General features: G+C 44.0%; 1 long non-coding RNA gene across 1 annotated transcript; it reads left to right on the forward strand.

The window, feature by feature from the left end:
- Positions 1-2,159: 2,159 nt before the first annotated feature.
- On the forward strand, positions 2,160-4,576 carry LOC115140352 (uncharacterized). Its single transcript, XR_010465488.1, has 2 exons — positions 2,160-2,815; positions 3,041-4,576. It is a non-coding gene; the product is annotated as an uncharacterized LOC115140352 (long non-coding RNA).
- The last annotated feature ends 1,627 nt before the right edge of the window (positions 4,577-6,203 follow it).

A 6,203-nucleotide genomic window follows, 5' to 3' on the forward strand; every position in this document is an offset into this window, starting at 1 on the left:
AGGAAGGAGACAGGCCAACATCTACAACCTCTACAGCACAGGTAGGAGACAGGCCAACCTCTACAACCTCCACAGCACAGGTAGGAGACAGGCCAACATCTACAACCCCCACCACACAGGTAGGAGACAGGCCAACCTCTACAACCCCCACCACACAGGTAGGAGACAGGCCAACCTCTACAACCTCCACAGCACAGGTAGGAGACAGGCCAACATCTACAACCTCCACAGCACAGGTAGGAGACAGGCCAACATCTACAACCTCCACAGCACAGGAAGGAGACAGGCCAACATCTACAACCCCCACCACACAGGAAGGAGACATGTCAACATCTACAACCTCTACAGCACAGGAAGGAGACAGGCCAACATCTACAACCTCTACAGCACAGGTAGGAGACAGGCCAACATCTACAACCCCCACAGCACAGGTAGGAGACAGGCCAACCTCTACAACCTCCACAGCACAGGTAGGAGACAGGCCAACCTCTACAACCTCCACAGCACAGGTAGGAGACAGGCCAACATCTACAACCCCCACAGCACAGGTAGGAGACAGGCCAACCTCTACAACCTCCACAGCACAGGTAGGAGACAGGCCAACCTCTACAACCTCCACAGCACAGGTAGGAGACAGGCCAACCTCTACAGCCTCTACAGCACAGGAAGGAGACAGGTTGACATCTACAACCTCCACCACACAGGAAGGAGACAGGTCAACATCTACAACCTCCACCACACAGGAAGGAGACAGGGCAACATCTACAACCCCCACCACACAGGAAGGAGACAGGGCAACATCTACAACCCCCACCACACAGGAAGGAGACAGGCCAACATCTACAACCTCCAGCACACAGGAAGGAGACAGGCCAACATCTACAACCTCCAGCACACAGGAAGGAGACAGGGCAACATCTACATCCTCCACCACACAGGAAGGAGACAGGTCAACATCTACAACCTCCACCACACAGGAAGGAGACAGGCCGACATCTACAACCTCCACCACACAGGATGGAGACAGACCAACATCTACAACCTCCACAGCACAGGAAGGAGACAGGTCAACATCTACAACCCCCACCACACAGGATGGAGACATGCCAACATCTACAACCTCCACCACACAGGAAGGAGACAGGTCAACATCTACAACCCCACCCCCCACAGGATAGGAGAGACATACAACCTCCCAGCACATCTACAACCTCCACCACACAGGAAGGAGACAGGTCGACATCTACAACCTCCACCACACAGGATGGAGACAGGGCAACATCTACAACCTCCACCACACAGGAAGGAGACAGGTCGACATCTACACCTCCACCACACAGGAAGGAGGCAGGCAGCCAGTGGAATACTATACAGCCCCCTTCGACTGCAGCCCCTACAACCTCCACCATACAGGGAGGAAATGGGACAAGCAGCAGCACCACCCATCCTGGAGTAGAAAATGGAGTTATCACCATTTACAACCTTAATATTTACAAGATATCTGATCTATGTTCTCATATAACCAGCTCTATGTTCCCTGAACTTCCCAGATCTGTAGCCCCTGGAACTACTGTAACTCCCCCTGGAACTACTGTAACAAAAATATCAATGGAGTTGGGAAAAGCACAAACCAAGACACAACAGCTGTGGTGTTCACATTGCAACACTGAACATGTTCACGCTGTTCATTTTGATACGTCTCTGAAATTAAAGGCATCATTTTCTTATTGGACATATAATGCAGTGATAACCACATTTAGGTGCTTCCAATACATGTCTATCAAACCAAAATATAACCCACAGACATGGACCTTACTGAAAATCATCATTAGACTTTGTCACCCCAAAGTAGCCAAATATGTGAAATGTGGCCCTCTGGTCCATGAACTAGATGTGATTGGTTATGAACTGAAACATTGTAATAATATTCACCATGAACTAGATGTGATTGGTTATCAACTGAAACATTGTAATAATATTCACCATGAACTAGATGTGACTGGTTATCAACTGAAACATTGTCATAACTAGTAACTCACCTCAAAACTAATTTCAAAGTGAGGTCATGGTGAGAACCTTTCATTATTTAATTTTTATTGATCAATAAAAGTCCCCAGAACGGGTGGGGTCCTCCCGATTCTGGAGGACAGGAGGACAGTTTGCCCCCGGTGATGCGTTGGGCAGCCTGGATTAGTATGCATAAATGCACCCTGGGTTTTGAAGAGGGGTGGAGACCAAAATATTGAGGGGGTGGAGACCAGAGTAACCAGACTAGCAGAGATGTACCAGCAAATAACATCATCCCTCTGTTCATCTGGAGAGAGGAAAGTAGCCAGAAAATCTGATCACGATGGATTACATCAAGCCAGCATTTGACATTCTGTTCGAACAAGTGAGAAAATCAGGCAGTTTTTACATGATCTTCTTTGCTCTTTTTCTGTACCACATTATGTTTGATGACCACTTAAAATGTTCTTGTGAAGATGGTGTTAAAACAGTGGTTACCCCTCAACACTGTATCTACTACATGGTGTTTCCAGCTGTGATCTTGATTTTCTTGACTCTCTGGATGGACAGAGAGTTTCAAAGAGTCTTGAGAATGACATGCAGATGCAGATGTGATTTGTGTGGAAGACTGTTGGGATTATTAATTAAGGCAGTCTCTAAAGGGTTGCTGTGGGTTGTGTGTGTGCTTTTTGATGGGGACTGGTACGTGTGCTATCAAAGACCAAATTATCCCTGCGGATACAACACTGATAATACACCATTCCGAAAGGACCTAGAAAAGCAAACTGATATCAAAGTGTTCTCCATGGTAAGTACCTTTAATTATGTAATTGTCATTGATTAATTACCAGAGTAATGGAGGGGGGTGGAGACCAGAGTATTGAGGGGGTGGAGACCAGAGTATTGAGGGGTGTGGAGACCAGAGTATTGAGGGGGGAGGTGGAGACCGGAGTATTTGGGGGGCAGAGTATTGAGGGGGGTGGAGACCTGGGGTGCGTTCAGTTTGCTTGAACGTTTGCTAATTCTGTTTCAGGTTTACGGCTCTGGACTGGTTCTGTTTCTACTTGTTGGGAATTCCATTCTGACTGCAGTACCTTGGAGGGATATCTGTTGTAGATCTTGCAAGGGTGTCAGACCTTATCACAGGGAACTATTTGAGGAGAATATTTGGGAAGAGACAGAAATTCTTATTGAAAAAGACTTAAAGAGAACAGCTCAGGAGAGTGTAGTTCTTAAAAGCAGAGGACTACTACCGCCCCTTCCGAATGCAGCCCAAGGAAACATACAGGGAGGCGGCGACACCACCCATCCTGAGGTGGAAGAGAGAGTGATCACCCTTAACAACCTTCATTTTGACATTATATCTAATCTAGATAATGTTATAATTGATCAAATTAACACTATGTACCGGAACCCGAACACGAACACGAACTCTCCACAGACCACGAACACGAACACGAACACGAACCCTCCACAGACCACGAACACGAACACGAACCCTCCACAGACCACGAACACGAACACGAACACGAACCCTCCACAGACCACGAACACGAACACGAACCCTCCACAGACCACGAACACGAACACGAACCCTCCACAGACCACGAACACGAACCCTCCACAGACCACGAACACGAACCCTCCACAGACCACGAACACGAACACGAACCCTCCACAGACCAATGACGGAGACGAGACCAATGACGGAGACGAGACCACATCGGTTTAGGGAACAACATCGGAAACCAGAAAAGAACAAACTAATTCAAGGAACAATAACCGAAGAAGTGGCCAGATGCCACAACTTTAGGAAGGCCCTCAACCCTAACTGTGGTGTAATATTGGTCAATGGTATAATACAGATTTTTCCATCAAATGTGTGACTTGTCACATATTTGGTTATAATATGTAAAATGATATTGACATTAATTGTATCATACACTGTATGTGAACCGTTTGTGAAAACTGTGGCTTTCAAGTGAAATATTCAAATCAGCCACGCAAAAATGAACTGTAGTGAGCAGTGACCCTGTGTTGATAAGGTTACATCTGTCTCACAATAAACTGTGTTTCTGGTTAAGTTGGCAGCAATAGTATGGTACAATACAACTAGAATGGGTTATATGAGGGGGAGTGAGCAACTGTGGGTGATAAACCTCAACAACGACCCTGTATAAGCTTTCATAATGTCACAGGGTGGAAATGTGAGCCGGGTGGAAAACATGAGCCTGTTAGACCACAGTGATGGTTGACAGAGCTGTTCTAGGTCATCTTTATTTCTATGCTATAAACAATATAACCTTCATTAATGAATATGTCTTAATATAACCAGTGAATTATTGTTTTTGTCCTTGATGCTACAATTCATTTGTTATTACTATTGATTGTGTTCTGTCTTTATGTCTACCTTTAACAAACCATTAAGAATATATAATAATACTAACAATCTGTATCTCCTCCTGTCTTCAATGTACCACAGCTGTTCACTTTGCAATACTACACTTGTTTATGCTGTTCATTTTGATAAGTCTCTAAAATAAAAATAATAGTTGTATTTTTTCCTGTACAGCCTTGATGGATCAGTTAATGACTGAACACATTTGTGTAGTAATGTTACAACACCACTGTTGATCGCTGTTTCTTCTCCATCACTGTCGTCAGAAGACTCTGCAAGACTAGAATGGTCTACCGTATCGAAAGCCTTGGCCAAGTCAATAAAAATGTGACCCTAGTCAGTGGGAAAAAGTTGTGATGGACAACTTTCAGAAAGTTGTCCATCACAACTTTTTCCCACTGACCTTCATCGAAAGTGCCTGATAAATTCAGGGCAGCAATGTTATTGGGAGCAGTAGCAACATATTTGTAGTTCTCCATGGCTAAGTTTATATCTTTAGGAATAACTGCAGTAGAAAGGATTATCTACGCATAACAAGCCATTCATTTTATAGACACAAGATGCTACACCACATCTCTCGGCATATCCAGCCCACTCATTATCTCAGCCAATCATGGCTAGCGGGAAGTTGCTCGCTTCTTCTGTGGCTAAACCAACTAGGCTCATCATTTTTAACAATTGTATTCATATTTACAGATGGCATACAAGTTTGATATTAAGACACATGAAAGTTCACATGTTCGAGAAGACATTTTTGCCCAAAAACTCATTTTGATAAAAAAACGTCTTATTTTTTTTAAATGTTTAAACTTCTCTCCTGTGAAGTCGTGACTTGCGACATACGCCTAGTTTCCTGAATTGGGTCACATTTTATTGATTTGGCTTTCGATACGGTAGACCATTCCATTCTTGTTGGCCGGCTAAGGAGTATTGATTTACATTAACATTTAAGTCATTTAGCAGACGCTCTTATCCAGAGCGACTTACAAATTGGTGCATTCACCTTATGACATCCAGTGGAACAGTAGTGCATCTAAATCTTTTAAGGGGGGGGGGGGTGAGAGGGATTACTTTATCCTATCTTAGGTATTCCTTAAAGAGGTGGGGTTTCAGGTGTCTCCGGAAGGTGGTGATTGACTCCGCTGTCCTGGCGTCGTGAGGGAGTTTGTCTCTGAGGGGTCTTTGGCCTGGTTTGCTAACTACCTCTCTCAAAGAGTGCAGTGTATAAAATCAGAACATCTGCTGTCTCAACCATTGCCTGTCACCAAGGGAGTACCCCAAGACTCGATCCTAGGCCCCAAGCTCTTCTCAATTTACGTCAACACAGCTCAAGCAGTATTAAACTCTCTCATCTATTTATATGCGGATGATACAAATCAAATCAGATTTTATTGGTCACATACACGTGTTTAGCAGATGTTAATGTGGGTGTAGCGAAATGCTTGTGTTTCTAGCTCCAACAGTGCAGTAATATCTAACATTTTCCCAACATATAAACATTAAACACAAATCTGAGTAAAGGAATGGAATTAAGAATATATATGGATGAGCAATGTCAGAGCAGCATATATTGTTTATATATACAGTAGATCAGAATAGAATACAGTATATACATATGAGATGAGTAATGCAAAATATGTCAACATTATTAAAGTGACTAGTGGTCCATTTATTATAGTGGGCAGTGATTTCAAGTCTATGTATATAGGCAACATCCTCTAAGGTGCTAGTGATGGCTGATTAACAGTCTGATGGACTTAAGATGGAAGCTGTTTTTCAGACTCTCGGTCCCAGCTTT

Source organism: Oncorhynchus nerka, linkage group LG13 (assembly GCF_034236695.1).
Source record: "Oncorhynchus nerka isolate Pitt River linkage group LG13, Oner_Uvic_2.0, whole genome shotgun sequence".
In the NCBI taxonomy this organism is placed as follows: Eukaryota; Metazoa; Chordata; class Actinopteri; order Salmoniformes; family Salmonidae; genus Oncorhynchus; species Oncorhynchus nerka.